Here is a 17,515-nt window from a genome sequence, read left to right on the forward strand (position 1 = left end):
GGTGCTATGCAAGAAAGAAGAAAGGTCTTTCCACTTCCTTGCCTGAGGCGTGCCAGAGCCCCCTTCGCATAAAGGGCAGACCACACTGGTCACGAAGATCCAAACAAGGTCCGGCAACGGCATCCACAGTGCCTGCAGGCATGCAGCATTTGCCCAGAAGCCTTAGTCAAAGCAGTGGCTTGACGCTAGGGTGCTGGTTCAGGACTCCTAGGACTCCTGGGTCCTCACCACCTCGCATGGAAAAACACTGTGTACCCAATGTGTACCCAATTCTTAGGGGACCCAACCAAGTACAGGTACCTGGGCCCTTCGGATCGTTTCTCTGCAAGAAGAATGAAAGGCGACACTCTGCTCCCTTCGCTGCCCGTCTAGACTGCCGAGCTTCCAAAAGTCCTCCCGAGCACAGGCCTCGCAGGTCTTCGGTGTTATGCCAATGATCCCCACTGCTGAACCACTGCTGCTACGAAGAAACACTGTGTTTACGGTTCATGCTGGGAACACTTCCCTGCCGCCCGTCTTTCTCTCTCTCGCGCTCTCTCTCTCTCTCTCTCTCTCTCTCTCTCTCTCTCTCTCTCTCTCTGCCAAGCAGAAGGTCGACTTCAGAGGCAGCCTGACAAACGTACAATTTGCCCCTGAACGCTACCCCGGGTTTTGTAAGACACAAGGACAGTTTGGCCCATCCCCGGGAATTACGTCGTTGAGGCCAATTCAGCCCACGCAGGACTACCCTGGTGCCAAAGTCTTATCAGCGAAGGTCCAGGGTGCTGCCTGAGTCTCTTTTCGTTGGTCAGAAACTACAAGTGCATGTGCTGGGTTCAATTTTGATATTGGTTACCTAAAGCCAAGAGCATTGTTTTCCCGGCGGGAGAGCTGAAAGTGCGGCCTCAAAGTGTCCTGAGAAACAGTGCGGTTCCTCGTGTTCTCTTCACAAGTAGAATGGCTATGTGCGGGGAAAGGGAGTTTGCCTAGAGAAACACTCTGTTTACTAGGCCGTGCAGGAGGCCTCCGGGCGCCCTCTATCCATCAACGGAACACTCTACTGTTCCACAACGACCCAAGTGAGGTTCGGGTATTCCCTCCACGAATTGACGCGTGCAGAGGTTTTCCAGGAAACCTTAGGCGAGTAGTGCATTGAAGTTAGTAGGCCTTTCCTAGGGTCCCCGCTGCCTCACCACGTCCCTTGGAAGAACACTGTGTACCGAAACTCTTCTTGGCCCCCTGAGCACCTTTCCGCTGTCAAAGTCCTCCGGATCCCCTCTTTGCATGCAGACTGAGAAGCGACAAAGTCTCCTCTTTGCTGTAGAGCTAGATAGCCACGACATTCAAAAGTGCCCCTGAACAGAGGTGTAGAAGGTCCTAGGTGGCATGCCAGGGGCTCCCACTGCTGACGCTGAGGAGCCATGGGAGACACGGTGCGTAGTGTTCATTCTGGGTGTACTTACCTACCGGCTCTTCCTGGCAAGCTCTAACTCGACCTTTGATGCAGTCTGGAAAATGGACAGTTTCCCCCCCTGAACACTGCTAGGCTTTTGGCAGGTTCGGGGAGCACCTAAATCTGATACCTGGCACCTTTAAGAGTTCATGCCATTCGCACAGCGCACAACTAACTCCCTGGCTACAAAATTATTCAGAGAAGGTGCCACCGTCCTCCTTGGGTCCCCTTTGGTTCCTGAGAAACTACACGCACGTGGGCTGTGTGCAACTCTGAGACCGGGACCCTTAGAGAACTGTAGTACCACCCAACGGGAAAGAAGGATCGTTCAGCGTGAAAGCTGCCTGAAATACAGTGCTCTGTCAGTCCATTCTTGCATGCTGGAATGTCTTTGGAAGGAAAGTGGAATTTTCTTGAGAGCGGTGGTGGGTTTCCGCTTCCATTCCTGGGGCATCCCAGAGCCGCCTTCACACAGAAGGAACACGACACTGAGCGCCAAGCGGAAGGCAAGGTCCGGGAATTGCATCCACAAATGCCAGGCAGGCGTGCAGCATTTCCCAGGGAGCCCTACTCAAAGCAGTGGCTAAATGCTAGTGGGCTTTTCAGGACTCCTGGGACTCCCGCGCCCTCACCACGTCTCACGGCAACACCATGTGTACCGGTTGTCACGTCTTAGGCGACCTACCAACGTACAGGCACCTAGGCCCTTCGCATCGTCTCTTGGAACGAAGAGGGAATGCAAGGCAAAAAACACTGCTCTCTTTGTTGCGCCGTTGGATTGCCCATCTTTCAAAAGTCCTCCCGAACACGGCTCTGGCAGGTCTTAGGTGGACCGCAAGTGGTCCCCGCTGCTGAACCAGGACGGCAATGGAAACACCCTCTGCTTAGCGTTCGCACTGGGAACACGAAGCTGCCCTCGCTTGCCAAGCAGACCGTCGACTTTAGGCGCGGCCTGACAAACGGACTTGTTGCCCCTGCAACACTGCCTGAGCTCTGGTAGGATAAAAGGACACTTTTGGGCCTCACCTAAGGAATTACGTCGGTCACGCCTTTCAGCTCCCTGTGTGCCAAAGTTTTATCAGGGAAGGTCCAGGGTGCTCCTTGAGTCTCTTTTCGCCGGTCAGAAGCTACACGTACGTGTGCTGCGTCAAGTCTGACCTAGGGGCCTAATGAGAAAAGCATTATTTTCCCAACGGGAAAGCGGGACACTTGCGGCCTCAGATTCAAGTGAGAAACAGCGTTGTTGCCCGTCCCCTCTTCACAGTGGTAATGCCGAGTGATTGAACGGCAGGTTTCCTAGGCTAACAGACAGTTTCCTACTCGTTGCAGGAGGCCTCCAGCAGCCCTTGTTCACATAACGGGAAAGCCAGACCTGTCCCCCAGGCTCCACGTAATGTCAGGGTTTCCACGCACGACTTGACGTGTACGAACGATTTCCATGAACCCTTAGGGAAAGCAGCGCATTAACGCTGGAATGCTTCTCCTAGGACTCCCTCTGCCCCACCATGTCCCTTTGGAGGAACGCTGTGCACTCAATGACTCCTGTTGACCGATTGAGCACCGTTCGGCGAGCCAGGTACCTCCGGATCATCTCTTGGAACGCAGTGTGAAAGGTAGCAAACTGTTGCCTTCGTTGGATAGAGAGATTGACAAGGCTTTCAACTGTGCCCCGACCCGAGTTCTGGAAAGTCTTCGGTGTGATGCCAGTGGCTCTCAGGGCTGACCCTGAGCTGCGATGTAACAAACTGTGCTGACTGTTCATTCTCCGCTTACATACCTGCCGTCTCTCCCTGCCCAGCAGAAGCTCGACTTTAGATGCCGTCTGGAAAATGAACGGTTTCCTCCTGAAGCCTGCTAGTCTTTTGGCAGGTTCAAGGACACCCAGATCTAGCTAGCGCCTTGAAACGCCTATGTCACTCGGACCGTGCTCATCTCCCTGCGCAAGATACTATTCTGAGAAGGTACCACAGTGCTTCTTGTGTCTCTTCTGGTGCTTGAGAAACTACACGTACGTGGGGCTGCGTTCAACTTTGATGCCGGGACCTTAGGAGAAACGTTGGATTGTCCCTAGTTGAACGAAGAATCCTCGTAGCCTCCAAGGTGCCTAAACACAGCGTTCCGCGAGTCTTCCCTTGCATGCTGGAACGTGTCTCAAAGGAAAGGGTGCTATGCAAGAAAGAAGAAAGGTCTTTCCACTTCCTTGCCTGAGGCGTGCCAGAGCCCCCTTCGCATAAAGGGCAGACCACACTGGTCACGAAGATCCAAACAAGGTCCGGCAACGGCATCCACAGTGCCTGCAGGCATGCAGCATTTGCCCAGAAGCCTTAGTCAAAGCAGTGGCTTGACGCTAGGGTGCTGGTTCAGGACTCCTAGGACTCCTGGGTCCTCACCACCTCGCATGGAAAAACACTGTGTACCCAATGTGTACCCAATTCTTAGGGGACCCAACCAAGTACAGGTACCTGGGCCCTTCGGATCGTTTCTCTGCAAGAAGAATGAAAGGCGACACTCTGCTCCCTTCGCTGCCCGTCTAGACTGCCGAGCTTCCAAAAGTCCTCCCGAGCACAGGCCTCGCAGGTCTTCGGTGTTATGCCAATGATCCCCACTGCTGAACCACTGCTGCTACGAAGAAACACTGTGTTTACGGTTCATGCTGGGAACACTTCCCTGCCGCCCGTCTTTCTCTCTCTCGCGCTCTCTCTCTCTCTCTCTCTCTCTCTCTCTCTCTCTGCCAAGCAGAAGGTCGACTTCAGAGGCAGCCTGACAAACGTACAATTTGCCCCTGAACGCTACCCCGGGTTTTGTAAGACACAAGGACAGTTTGGCCCATCCCCGGGAATTACGTCGTTGAGGCCAATTCAGCCCACGCAGGACTACCCTGGTGCCAAAGTCTTATCAGCGAAGGTCCAGGGTGCTGCCTGAGTCTCTTTTCGTTGGTCAGAAACTACAAGTGCATGTGCTGGGTTCAATTTTGATATTGGTTACCTAAAGCCAAGAGCATTGTTTTCCCGGCGGGAGAGCTGAAAGTGCGGCCTCAAAGTGTCCTGAGAAACAGTGCGGTTCCTCGTGTTCTCTTCACAAGTAGAATGGCTATGTGCGGGGAAAGGGAGTTTGCCTAGAGAAACACTCTGTTTACTAGGCCGTGCAGGAGGCCTCCGGGCGCCCTCTATCCATCAACGGAACACTCTACTGTTCCACAACGACCCAAGTGAGGTTCGGGTATTCCCTCCACGAATTGACGCGTGCAGAGGTTTTCCAGGAAACCTTAGGCGAGTAGTGCATTGAAGTTAGTAGGCCTTTCCTAGGGTCCCCGCTGCCTCACCACGTCCCTTGGAAGAACACTGTGTACCGAAACTCTTCTTGGCCCCCTGAGCACCTTTCCGCTGTCAAAGTCCTCCGGATCCCCTCTTTGCATGCAGACTGAGAAGCGACAAAGTCTCCTCTTTGCTGTAGAGCTAGATAGCCACGACATTCAAAAGTGCCCCTGAACAGAGGTGTAGAAGGTCCTAGGTGGCATGCCAGGGGCTCCCACTGCTGACGCTGAGGAGCCATGGGAGACACGGTGCGTAGTGTTCATTCTGGGTGTACTTACCTACCGGCTCTTCCTGGCAAGCTCTAACTCGACCTTTGATGCAGTCTGGAAAATGGACAGTTTCCCCCCCTGAACACTGCTAGGCTTTTGGCAGGTTCGGGGAGCACCTAAATCTGATACCTGGCACCTTTAAGAGTTCATGCCATTCGCACAGCGCACAACTAACTCCCTGGCTACAAAATTATTCAGAGAAGGTGCCACCGTCCTCCTTGGGTCCCCTTTGGTTCCTGAGAAACTACACGCACGTGGGCTGTGTGCAACTCTGAGACCGGGACCCTTAGAGAACTGTAGTACCACCCAACGGGAAAGAAGGATCGTTCAGCGTGAAAGCTGCCTGAAATACAGTGCTCTGTCAGTCCATTCTTGCATGCTGGAATGTCTTTGGAAGGAAAGTGGAATTTTCTTGAGAGCGGTGGTGGGTTTCCGCTTCCATTCCTGGGGCATCCCAGAGCCGCCTTCACACAGAAGGAACACGACACTGAGCGCCAAGCGGAAGGCAAGGTCCGGGAATTGCATCCACAAATGCCAGGCAGGCGTGCAGCATTTCCCAGGGAGCCCTACTCAAAGCAGTGGCTAAATGCTAGTGGGCTTTTCAGGACTCCTGGGACTCCCGCGCCCTCACCACGTCTCACGGCAACACCATGTGTACCGGTTGTCACGTCTTAGGCGACCTACCAACGTACAGGCACCTAGGCCCTTCGCATCGTCTCTTGGAACGAAGAGGGAATGCAAGGCAAAAAACACTGCTCTCTTTGTTGCGCCGTTGGATTGCCCATCTTTCAAAAGTCCTCCCGAACACGGCTCTGGCAGGTCTTAGGTGGACCGCAAGTGGTCCCCGCTGCTGAACCAGGACGGCAATGGAAACACCCTCTGCTTAGCGTTCGCACTGGGAACACGAAGCTGCCCTCGCTTGCCAAGCAGACCGTCGACTTTAGGCGCGGCCTGACAAACGGACTTGTTGCCCCTGCAACACTGCCTGAGCTCTGGTAGGATAAAAGGACACTTTTGGGCCTCACCTAAGGAATTACGTCGGTCACGCCTTTCAGCTCCCTGTGTGCCAAAGTTTTATCAGGGAAGGTCCAGGGTGCTCCTTGAGTCTCTTTTCGCCGGTCAGAAGCTACACGTACGTGTGCTGCGTCAAGTCTGACCTAGGGGCCTAATGAGAAAAGCATTATTTTCCCAACGGGAAAGCGGGACACTTGCGGCCTCAGATTCAAGTGAGAAACAGCGTTGTTGCCCGTCCCCTCTTCACAGTGGTAATGCCGAGTGATTGAACGGCAGGTTTCCTAGGCTAACAGACAGTTTCCTACTCGTTGCAGGAGGCCTCCAGCAGCCCTTGTTCACATAACGGGAAAGCCAGACCTGTCCCCCAGGCTCCACGTAATGTCAGGGTTTCCACGCACGACTTGACGTGTACGAACGATTTCCATGAACCCTTAGGGAAAGCAGCGCATTAACGCTGGAATGCTTCTCCTAGGACTCCCTCTGCCCCACCATGTCCCTTTGGAGGAACGCTGTGCACTCAATGACTCCTGTTGACCGATTGAGCACCGTTCGGCGAGCCAGGTACCTCCGGATCATCTCTTGGAACGCAGTGTGAAAGGTAGCAAACTGTTGCCTTCGTTGGATAGAGAGATTGACAAGGCTTTCAACTGTGCCCCGACCCGAGTTCTGGAAAGTCTTCGGTGTGATGCCAGTGGCTCTCAGGGCTGACCCTGAGCTGCGATGTAACAAACTGTGCTGACTGTTCATTCTCCGCTTACATACCTGCCGTCTCTCCCTGCCCAGCAGAAGCTCGACTTTAGATGCCGTCTGGAAAATGAACGGTTTCCTCCTGAAGCCTGCTAGTCTTTTGGCAGGTTCAAGGACACCCAGATCTAGCTAGCGCCTTGAAACGCCTATGTCACTCGGACCGTGCTCATCTCCCTGCGCAAGATACTATTCTGAGAAGGTACCACAGTGCTTCTTGTGTCTCTTCTGGTGCTTGAGAAACTACACGTACGTGGGGCTGCGTTCAACTTTGATGCCGGGACCTTAGGAGAAACGTTGGATTGTCCCTAGTTGAACGAAGAATCCTCGTAGCCTCCAAGGTGCCTAAACACAGCGTTCCGCGAGTCTTCCCTTGCATGCTGGAACGTGTCTCAAAGGAAAGGGTGCTATGCAAGAAAGAAGAAAGGTCTTTCCACTTCCTTGCCTGAGGCGTGCCAGAGCCCCCTTCGCATAAAGGGCAGACCACACTGGTCACGAAGATCCAAACAAGGTCCGGCAACGGCATCCACAGTGCCTGCAGGCATGCAGCATTTGCCCAGAAGCCTTAGTCAAAGCAGTGGCTTGACGCTAGGGTGCTGGTTCAGGACTCCTAGGACTCCTGGGTCCTCACCACCTCGCATGGAAAAACACTGTGTACCCAATGTGTACCCAATTCTTAGGGGACCCAACCAAGTACAGGTACCTGGGCCCTTCGGATCGTTTCTCTGCAAGAAGAATGAAAGGCGACACTCTGCTCCCTTCGCTGCCCGTCTAGACTGCCGAGCTTCCAAAAGTCCTCCCGAGCACAGGCCTCGCAGGTCTTCGGTGTTATGCCAATGATCCCCACTGCTGAACCACTGCTGCTACGAAGAAACACTGTGTTTACGGTTCATGCTGGGAACACTTCCCTGCCGCCCGTCTTTCTCTCTCTCGCGCTCTCTCTCTCTCTCTCTCTCTCTCTCTCTCTCTCTCTCTCTGCCAAGCAGAAGGTCGACTTCAGAGGCAGCCTGACAAACGTACAATTTGCCCCTGAACGCTACCCCGGGTTTTGTAAGACACAAGGACAGTTTGGCCCATCCCCGGGAATTACGTCGTTGAGGCCATTCAGCCCACGCAGGACTACCCTGGTGCCAAAGTCTTATCAGCGAAGGTCCAGGGTGCTGCCTGAGTCTCTTTTCGTTGGTCAGAAACTACAAGTGCATGTGCTGGGTTCAATTTTGATATTGGTTACCTAAAGCCAAGAGCATTGTTTTCCCGGCGGGAGAGCTGAAAGTGCGGCCTCAAAGTGTCCTGAGAAACAGTGCGGTTCCTCGTGTTCTCTTCACAAGTAGAATGGCTATGTGCGGGGAAAGGGAGTTTGCCTAGAGAAACACTCTGTTTACTAGGCCGTGCAGGAGGCCTCCGGGCGCCCTCTATCCATCAACGGAACACTCTACTGTTCCACAACGACCCAAGTGAGGTTCGGGTATTCCCTCCACGAATTGACGCGTGCAGAGGTTTTCCAGGAAACCTTAGGCGAGTAGTGCATTGAAGTTAGTAGGCCTTTCCTAGGGTCCCCGCTGCCTCACCACGTCCCTTGGAAGAACACTGTGTACCGAAACTCTTCTTGGCCCCCTGAGCACCTTTCCGCTGTCAAAGTCCTCCGGATCCCCTCTTTGCATGCAGACTGAGAAGCGACAAAGTCTCCTCTTTGCTGTAGAGCTAGATAGCCACGACATTCAAAAGTGCCCCTGAACAGAGGTGTAGAAGGTCCTAGGTGGCATGCCAGGGGCTCCCACTGCTGACGCTGAGGAGCCATGGGAGACACGGTGCGTAGTGTTCATTCTGGGTGTACTTACCTACCGGCTCTTCCTGGCAAGCTCTAACTCGACCTTTGATGCAGTCTGGAAAATGGACAGTTTCCCCCCCTGAACACTGCTAGGCTTTTGGCAGGTTCGGGGAGCACCTAAATCTGATACCTGGCACCTTTAAGAGTTCATGCCATTCGCACAGCGCACAACTAACTCCCTGGCTACAAAATTATTCAGAGAAGGTGCCACCGTCCTCCTTGGGTCCCCTTTGGTTCCTGAGAAACTACACGCACGTGGGCTGTGTGCAACTCTGAGACCGGGACCCTTAGAGAACTGTAGTACCACCCAACGGGAAAGAAGGATCGTTCAGCGTGAAAGCTGCCTGAAATACAGTGCTCTGTCAGTCCATTCTTGCATGCTGGAATGTCTTTGGAAGGAAAGTGGAATTTTCTTGAGAGCGGTGGTGGGTTTCCGCTTCCATTCCTGGGGCATCCCAGAGCCGCCTTCACACAGAAGGAACACGACACTGAGCGCCAAGCGGAAGGCAAGGTCCGGGAATTGCATCCACAAATGCCAGGCAGGCGTGCAGCATTTCCCAGGGAGCCCTACTCAAAGCAGTGGCTAAATGCTAGTGGGCTTTTCAGGACTCCTGGGACTCCCGCGCCCTCACCACGTCTCACGGCAACACCATGTGTACCGGTTGTCACGTCTTAGGCGACCTACCAACGTACAGGCACCTAGGCCCTTCGCATCGTCTCTTGGAATGAAGAGGGAATGCAAGGCAAAAAACACTGCTCTCTTTGTTGCGCCGTTGGATTGCCCATCTTTCAAAAGTCCTCCCGAACACGGCTCTGGCAGGTCTTAGGTGGACCGCAAGTGGTCCCCGCTGCTGAACCAGGACGGCAATGGAAACACCCTCTGCTTAGCGTTCGCACTGGGAACACGAAGCTGCCCTCGCTTGCCAAGCAGACCGTCGACTTTAGGCGCGGCCTGACAAACGGACTTGTTGCCCCTGCAACACTGCCTGAGCTCTGGTAGGATAAAAGGACACTTTTGGGCCTCACCTAAGGAATTACGTCGGTCACGCCTTTCAGCTCCCTGTGTGCCAAAGTTTTATCAGGGAAGGTCCAGGGTGCTCCTTGAGTCTCTTTTCGCCGGTCAGAAGCTACACGTACGTGTGCTGCGTCAAGTCTGACCTAGGGGCCTAATGAGAAAAGCATTATTTTCCCAACGGGAAAGCGGGACACTTGCGGCCTCAGATTCAAGTGAGAAACAGCGTTGTTGCCCGTCCCCTCTTCACAGTGGTAATGCCGAGTGATTGAACGGCAGGTTTCCTAGGCTAACAGACAGTTTCCTACTCGTTGCAGGAGGCCTCCAGCAGCCCTTGTTCACATAACGGGAAAGCCAGACCTGTCCCCCAGGCTCCACGTAATGTCAGGGTTTCCACGCACGACTTGACGTGTACGAACGATTTCCATGAACCCTTAGGGAAAGCAGCGCATTAACGCTGGAATGCTTCTCCTAGGACTCCCTCTGCCCCACCATGTCCCTTTGGAGGAACGCTGTGCACTCAATGACTCCTGTTGACCGATTGAGCACCGTTCGGCGAGCCAGGTACCTCCGGATCATCTCTTGGAACGCAGTGTGAAAGGTAGCAAACTGTTGCCTTCGTTGGATAGAGAGATTGACAAGGCTTTCAACTGTGCCCCGACCCGAGTTCTGGAAAGTCTTCGGTGTGATGCCAGTGGCTCTCAGGGCTGACCCTGAGCTGCGATGTAACAAACTGTGCTGACTGTTCATTCTCCGCTTACATACCTGCCGTCTCTCCCTGCCCAGCAGAAGCTCGACTTTAGATGCCGTCTGGAAAATGAACGGTTTCCTCCTGAAGCCTGCTAGTCTTTTGGCAGGTTCAAGGACACCCAGATCTAGCTAGCGCCTTGAAACGCCTATGTCACTCGGACCGTGCTCATCTCCCTGCGCAAGATACTATTCTGAGAAGGTACCACAGTGCTTCTTGTGTCTCTTCTGGTGCTTGAGAAACTACACGTACGTGGGGCTGCGTTCAACTTTGATGCCGGGACCTTAGGAGAAACGTTGGATTGTCCCTAGTTGAACGAAGAATCCTCGTAGCCTCCAAGGTGCCTAAACACAGCGTTCCGCGAGTCTTCCCTTGCATGCTGGAACGTGTCTCAAAGGAAAGGGTGCTATGCAAGAAAGAAGAAAGGTCTTTCCACTTCCTTGCCTGAGGCGTGCCAGAGCCCCCTTCGCATAAAGGGCAGACCACACTGGTCACGAAGATCCAAACAAGGTCCGGCAACGGCATCCACAGTGCCTGCAGGCATGCAGCATTTGCCCAGAAGCCTTAGTCAAAGCAGTGGCTTGACGCTAGGGTGCTGGTTCAGGACTCCTAGGACTCCTGGGTCCTCACCACCTCGCATGGAAAAACACTGTGTACCCAATGTGTACCCAATTCTTAGGGGACCCAACCAAGTACAGGTACCTGGGCCCTTCGGATCGTTTCTCTGCAAGAAGAATGAAAGGCGACACTCTGCTCCCTTCGCTGCCCGTCTAGACTGCCGAGCTTCCAAAAGTCCTCCCGAGCACAGGCCTCGCAGGTCTTCGGTGTTATGCCAATGATCCCCACTGCTGAACCACTGCTGCTACGAAGAAACACTGTGTTTACGGTTCATGCTGGGAACACTTCCCTGCCGCCCGTCTTTCTCTCTCTCGCGCTCTCTCTCTCTCTCTCTCTCTCTCTCTCTCTCTCTCTCTCTCTATCTCTCTCTCTCTGCCAAGCAGAAGGTCGACTTCAGAGGCAGCCTGACAAACGTACAATTTGCCCCTGAACGCTACCCCGGGTTTTGTAAGACACAAGGACAGTTTGGCCCATCCCCGGGAATTACGTCGTTGAGGCCAATTCAGCCCACGCAGGACTACCCTGGTGCCAAAGTCTTATCAGCGAAGGTCCAGGGTGCTGCCTGAGTCTCTTTTCGTTGGTCAGAAACTACAAGTGCATGTGCTGGGTTCAATTTTGATATTGGTTACCTAAAGCCAAGAGCATTGTTTTCCCGGCGGGAGAGCTGAAAGTGCGGCCTCAAAGTGTCCTGAGAAACAGTGCGGTTCCTCGTGTTCTCTTCACAAGTAGAATGGCTATGTGCGGGGAAAGGGAGTTTGCCTAGAGAAACACTCTGTTTACTAGGCCGTGCAGGAGGCCTCCGGGCGCCCTCTATCCATCAACGGAACACTCTACTGTTCCACAACGACCCAAGTGAGGTTCGGGTATTCCCTCCACGAATTGACGCGTGCAGAGGTTTTCCAGGAAACCTTAGGCGAGTAGTGCATTGAAGTTAGTAGGCCTTTCCTAGGGTCCCCGCTGCCTCACCACGTCCCTTGGAAGAACACTGTGTACCGAAACTCTTCTTGGCCCCCTGAGCACCTTTCCGCTGTCAAAGTCCTCCGGATCCCCTCTTTGCATGCAGACTGAGAAGCGACAAAGTCTCCTCTTTGCTGTAGAGCTAGATAGCCACGACATTCAAAAGTGCCCCTGAACAGAGGTGTAGAAGGTCCTAGGTGGCATGCCAGGGGCTCCCACTGCTGACGCTGAGGAGCCATGGGAGACACGGTGCGTAGTGTTCATTCTGGGTGTACTTACCTACCGGCTCTTCCTGGCAAGCTCTAACTCGACCTTTGATGCAGTCTGGAAAATGGACAGTTTCCCCCCCTGAACACTGCTAGGCTTTTGGCAGGTTCGGGGAGCACCTAAATCTGATACCTGGCACCTTTAAGAGTTCATGCCATTCGCACAGCGCACAACTAACTCCCTGGCTACAAAATTATTCAGAGAAGGTGCCACCGTCCTCCTTGGGTCCCCTTTGGTTCCTGAGAAACTACACGCACGTGGGCTGTGTGCAACTCTGAGACCGGGACCCTTAGAGAACTGTAGTACCACCCAACGGGAAAGAAGGATCGTTCAGCGTGAAAGCTGCCTGAAATACAGTGCTCTGTCAGTCCATTCTTGCATGCTGGAATGTCTTTGGAAGGAAAGTGGAATTTTCTTGAGAGCGGTGGTGGGTTTCCGCTTCCATTCCTGGGGCATCCCAGAGCCGCCTTCACACAGAAGGAACACGACACTGAGCGCCAAGCGGAAGGCAAGGTCCGGGAATTGCATCCACAAATGCCAGGCAGGCGTGCAGCATTTCCCAGGGAGCCCTACTCAAAGCAGTGGCTAAATGCTAGTGGGCTTTTCAGGACTCCTGGGACTCCCGCGCCCTCACCACGTCTCACGGCAACACCATGTGTACCGGTTGTCACGTCTTAGGCGACCTACCAACGTACAGGCACCTAGGCCCTTCGCATCGTCTCTTGGAACGAAGAGGGAATGCAAGGCAAAAAACACTGCTCTCTTTGTTGCGCCGTTGGATTGCCCATCTTTCAAAAGTCCTCCCGAACACGGCTCTGGCAGGTCTTAGGTGGACCGCAAGTGGTCCCCGCTGCTGAACCAGGACGGCAATGGAAACACCCTCTGCTTAGCGTTCGCACTGGGAACACGAAGCTGCCCTCGCTTGCCAAGCAGACCGTCGACTTTAGGCGCGGCCTGACAAACGGACTTGTTGCCCCTGCAACACTGCCTGAGCTCTGGTAGGATAAAAGGACACTTTTGGGCCTCACCTAAGGAATTACGTCGGTCACGCCTTTCAGCTCCCTGTGTGCCAAAGTTTTATCAGGGAAGGTCCAGGGTGCTCCTTGAGTCTCTTTTCGCCGGTCAGAAGCTACACGTACGTGTGCTGCGTCAAGTCTGACCTAGGGGCCTAATGAGAAAAGCATTATTTTCCCAACGGGAAAGCAGGACACTTGCGGCCTCAGATTCAAGTGAGAAACAGCGTTGTTGCCCGTCCCCTCTTCACAGTGGTAATGCCGAGTGATTGAACGGCAGGTTTCCTAGGCTAACAGACAGTTTCCTACTCGTTGCAGGAGGCCTCCAGCAGCCCTTGTTCACATAACGGGAAAGCCAGACCTGTCCCCCAGGCTCCACGTAATGTCAGGGTTTCCACGCACGACTTGACGTGTACGAACGATTTCCATGAACCCTTAGGGAAAGCAGCGCATTAACGCTGGAATGCTTCTCCTAGGACTCCCTCTGCCCCACCATGTCCCTTTGGAGGAACGCTGTGCACTCAATGACTCCTGTTGACCGATTGAGCACCGTTCGGCGAGCCAGGTACCTCCGGATCATCTCTTGGAACGCAGTGTGAAAGGTAGCAAACTGTTGCCTTCGTTGGATAGAGAGATTGACAAGGCTTTCAACTGTGCCCCGACCCGAGTTCTGGAAAGTCTTCGGTGTGATGCCAGTGGCTCTCAGGGCTGACCCTGAGCTGCGATGTAACAAACTGTGCTGACTGTTCATTCTCCGCTTACATACCTGCCGTCTCTCCCTGCCCAGCAGAAGCTCGACTTTAGATGCCGTCTGGAAAATGAACGGTTTCCTCCTGAAGCCTGCTAGTCTTTTGGCAGGTTCAAGGACACCCAGATCTAGCTAGCGCCTTGAAACGCCTATGTCACTCGGACCGTGCTCATCTCCCTGCGCAAGATACTATTCTGAGAAGGTACCACAGTGCTTCTTGTGTCTCTTCTGGTGCTTGAGAAACTACACGTACGTGGGGCTGCGTTCAACTTTGATGCCGGGACCTTAGGAGAAACGTTGGATTGTCCCTAGTTGAACGAAGAATCCTCGTAGCCTCCAAGGTGCCTAAACACAGCGTTCCGCGAGTCTTCCCTTGCATGCTGGAACGTGTCTCAAAGGAAAGGGTGCTATGCAAGAAAGAAGAAAGGTCTTTCCACTTCCTTGCCTGAGGCGTGCCAGAGCCCCCTTCGCATAAAGGGCAGACCACACTGGTCACGAAGATCCAAACAAGGTCCGGCAACGGCATCCACAGTGCCTGCAGGCATGCAGCATTTGCCCAGAAGCCTTAGTCAAAGCAGTGGCTTGACGCTAGGGTGCTGGTTCAGGACTCCTAGGACTCCTGGGTCCTCACCACCTCGCATGGAAAAACACTGTGTACCCAATGTGTACCCAATTCTTAGGGGACCCAACCAAGTACAGGTACCTGGGCCCTTCGGATCGTTTCTCTGCAAGAAGAATGAAAGGCGACACTCTGCTCCCTTCGCTGCCCGTCTAGACTGCCGAGCTTCCAAAAGTCCTCCCGAGCACAGGCCTCGCAGGTCTTCGGTGTTATGCCAATGATCCCCACTGCTGAACCACTGCTGCTACGAAGAAACACTGTGTTTACGGTTCATGCTGGGAACACTTCCCTGCCGCCCGTCTTTCTCTCTCTCGCGCTCTCTCTCTCTCTCTCTCTCTCTCTCTCTCTCTGCCAAGCAGAAGGTCGACTTCAGAGGCAGCCTGACAAACGTACAATTTGCCCCTGAACGCTACCCCGGGTTTTGTAAGACACAAGGACAGTTTGGCCCATCCCCGGGAATTACGTCGTTGAGGCCATTCAGCCCACGCAGGACTACCCTGGTGCCAAAGTCTTATCAGCGAAGGTCCAGGGTGCTGCCTGAGTCTCTTTTCGTTGGTCAGAAACTACAAGTGCATGTGCTGGGTTCAATTTTGATATTGGTTACCTAAAGCCAGGAGCATTGTTTTCCCGGCGGGAGAGCTGAAAGTGCGGCCTCAAAGTGTCCTGAGAAACAGTGCGGTTCCTCGTGTTCTCTTCACAAGTAGAATGGCTATGTGCGGGGAAAGGGAGTTTGCCTAGAGAAACACTCTGTTTACTAGGCCGTGCAGGAGGCCTCCGGGCGCCCTCTATCCATCAACGGAACACTCTACTGTTCCACAACGACCCAAGTGAGGTTCGGGTATTCCCTCCACGAATTGACGCGTGCAGAGGTTTTCCAGGAAACCTTAGGCGAGTAGTGCATTGAAGTTAGTAGGCCTTTCCTAGGGTCCCCGCTGCCTCACCACGTCCCTTGGAAGAACACTGTGTACCGAAACTCTTCTTGGCCCCCTGAGCACCTTTCCGCTGTCAAAGTCCTCCGGATCCCCTCTTTGCATGCAGACTGAGAAGCGACAAAGTCTCCTCTTTGCTGTAGAGCTAGATAGCCACGACATTCAAAAGTGCCCCTGAACAGAGGTGTAGAAGGTCCTAGGTGGCATGCCAGGGGCTCCCACTGCTGACGCTGAGGAGCCATGGGAGACACGGTGCGTAGTGTTCATTCTGGGTGTACTTACCTACCGGCTCTTCCTGGCAAGCTCTAACTCGACCTTTGATGCAGTCTGGAAAATGGACAGTTTCCCCCCCTGAACACTGCTAGGCTTTTGGCAGGTTCGGGGAGCACCTAAATCTGATACCTGGCACCTTTAAGAGTTCATGCCATTCGCACAGCGCACAACTAACTCCCTGGCTACAAAATTATTCAGAGAAGGTGCCACCGTCCTCCTTGGGTCCCCTTTGGTTCCTGAGAAACTACACGCACGTGGGCTGTGTGCAACTCTGAGACCGGGACCCTTAGAGAACTGTAGTACCACCCAACGGGAAAGAAGGATCGTTCAGCGTGAAAGCTGCCTGAAATACAGTGCTCTGTCAGTCCATTCTTGCATGCTGGAATGTCTTTGGAAGGAAAGTGGAATTTTCTTGAGAGCGGTGGTGGGTTTCCGCTTCCATTCCTGGGGCATCCCAGAGCCGCCTTCACACAGAAGGAACACGACACTGAGCGCCAAGCGGAAGGCAAGGTCCGGGAATTGCATCCACAAATGCCAGGCAGGCATGCAGCATTTCCCAGGGAGCCCTACTCAAAGCAGTGGCTAAATGCTAGTGGGCTTTTCAGGACTCCTGGGACTCCCGCGCCCTCACCACGTCTCACGGCAACACCATGTGTACCGGTTGTCACGTCTTAGGCGACCTACCAACGTACAGGCACCTAGGCCCTTCGCATCGTCTCTTGGAACGAAGAGGGAATGCAAGGCAAAAAACACTGCTCTCTTTGTTGCGCCGTTGGATTGCCCATCTTTCAAAAGTCCTCCCGAACACGGCTCTGGCAGGTCTTAGGTGGACCGCAAGTGGTCCCCGCTGCTGAACCAGGACGGCAATGGAAACACCCTCTGCTTAGCGTTCGCACTGGGAACACGAAGCTGCCCTCGCTTGCCAAGCAGACCGTCGACTTTAGGCGCGGCCTGACAAACGGACTTGTTGCCCCTGCAACACTGCCTGAGCTCTGGTAGGATAAAAGGACACTTTTGGGCCTCACCTAAGGAATTACGTCGGTCACGCCTTTCAGCTCCCTGTGTGCCAAAGTTTTATCAGGGAAGGTCCAGGGTGCTCCTTGAGTCTCTTTTCGCCGGTCAGAAGCTACACGTACGTGTGCTGCGTCAAGTCTGACCTAGGGGCCTAATGAGAAAAGCATTATTTTCCCAACGGGAAAGCGGGACACTTGCGGCCTCAGATTCAAGTGAGAAACAGCGTTGTTGCCCGTCCCCTCTTCACAGTGGTAATGCCGAGTGATTGAACGGCAGGTTTCCTAGGCTAACAGACAGTTTCCTACTCGTTGCAGGAGGCCTCCAGCAGCCCTTGTTCACATAACGGGAAAGCCAGACCTGTCCCCCAGGCTCCACGTAATGTCAGGGTTTCCACGCACGACTTGACGTGTACGAACGATTTCCATGAACCCTTAGGGAAAGCAGCGCATTAACGCTGGAATGCTTCTCCTAGGACTCCCTCTGCCCCACCATGTCCCTTTGGAGGAACGCTGTGCACTCAATGACTCCTGTTGACCGATTGAGCACCGTTCGGCGAGCCAGGTACCTCCGGATCATCTCTTGGAACGCAGTGTGAAAGGTAGCAAACTGTTGCCTTCGTTGGATAGAGAGATTGACAAGGCTTTCAACTGTGCCCCGACCCGAGTTCTGGAAAGTCTTCGGTGTGATGCCAGTGGCTCTCAGGGCTGACCCTGAGC

This window comes from Orcinus orca, chromosome 5 (assembly GCF_937001465.1).
Source record: "Orcinus orca chromosome 5, mOrcOrc1.1, whole genome shotgun sequence".
Taxonomy (NCBI): Eukaryota; Metazoa; Chordata; class Mammalia; order Artiodactyla; family Delphinidae; genus Orcinus; species Orcinus orca.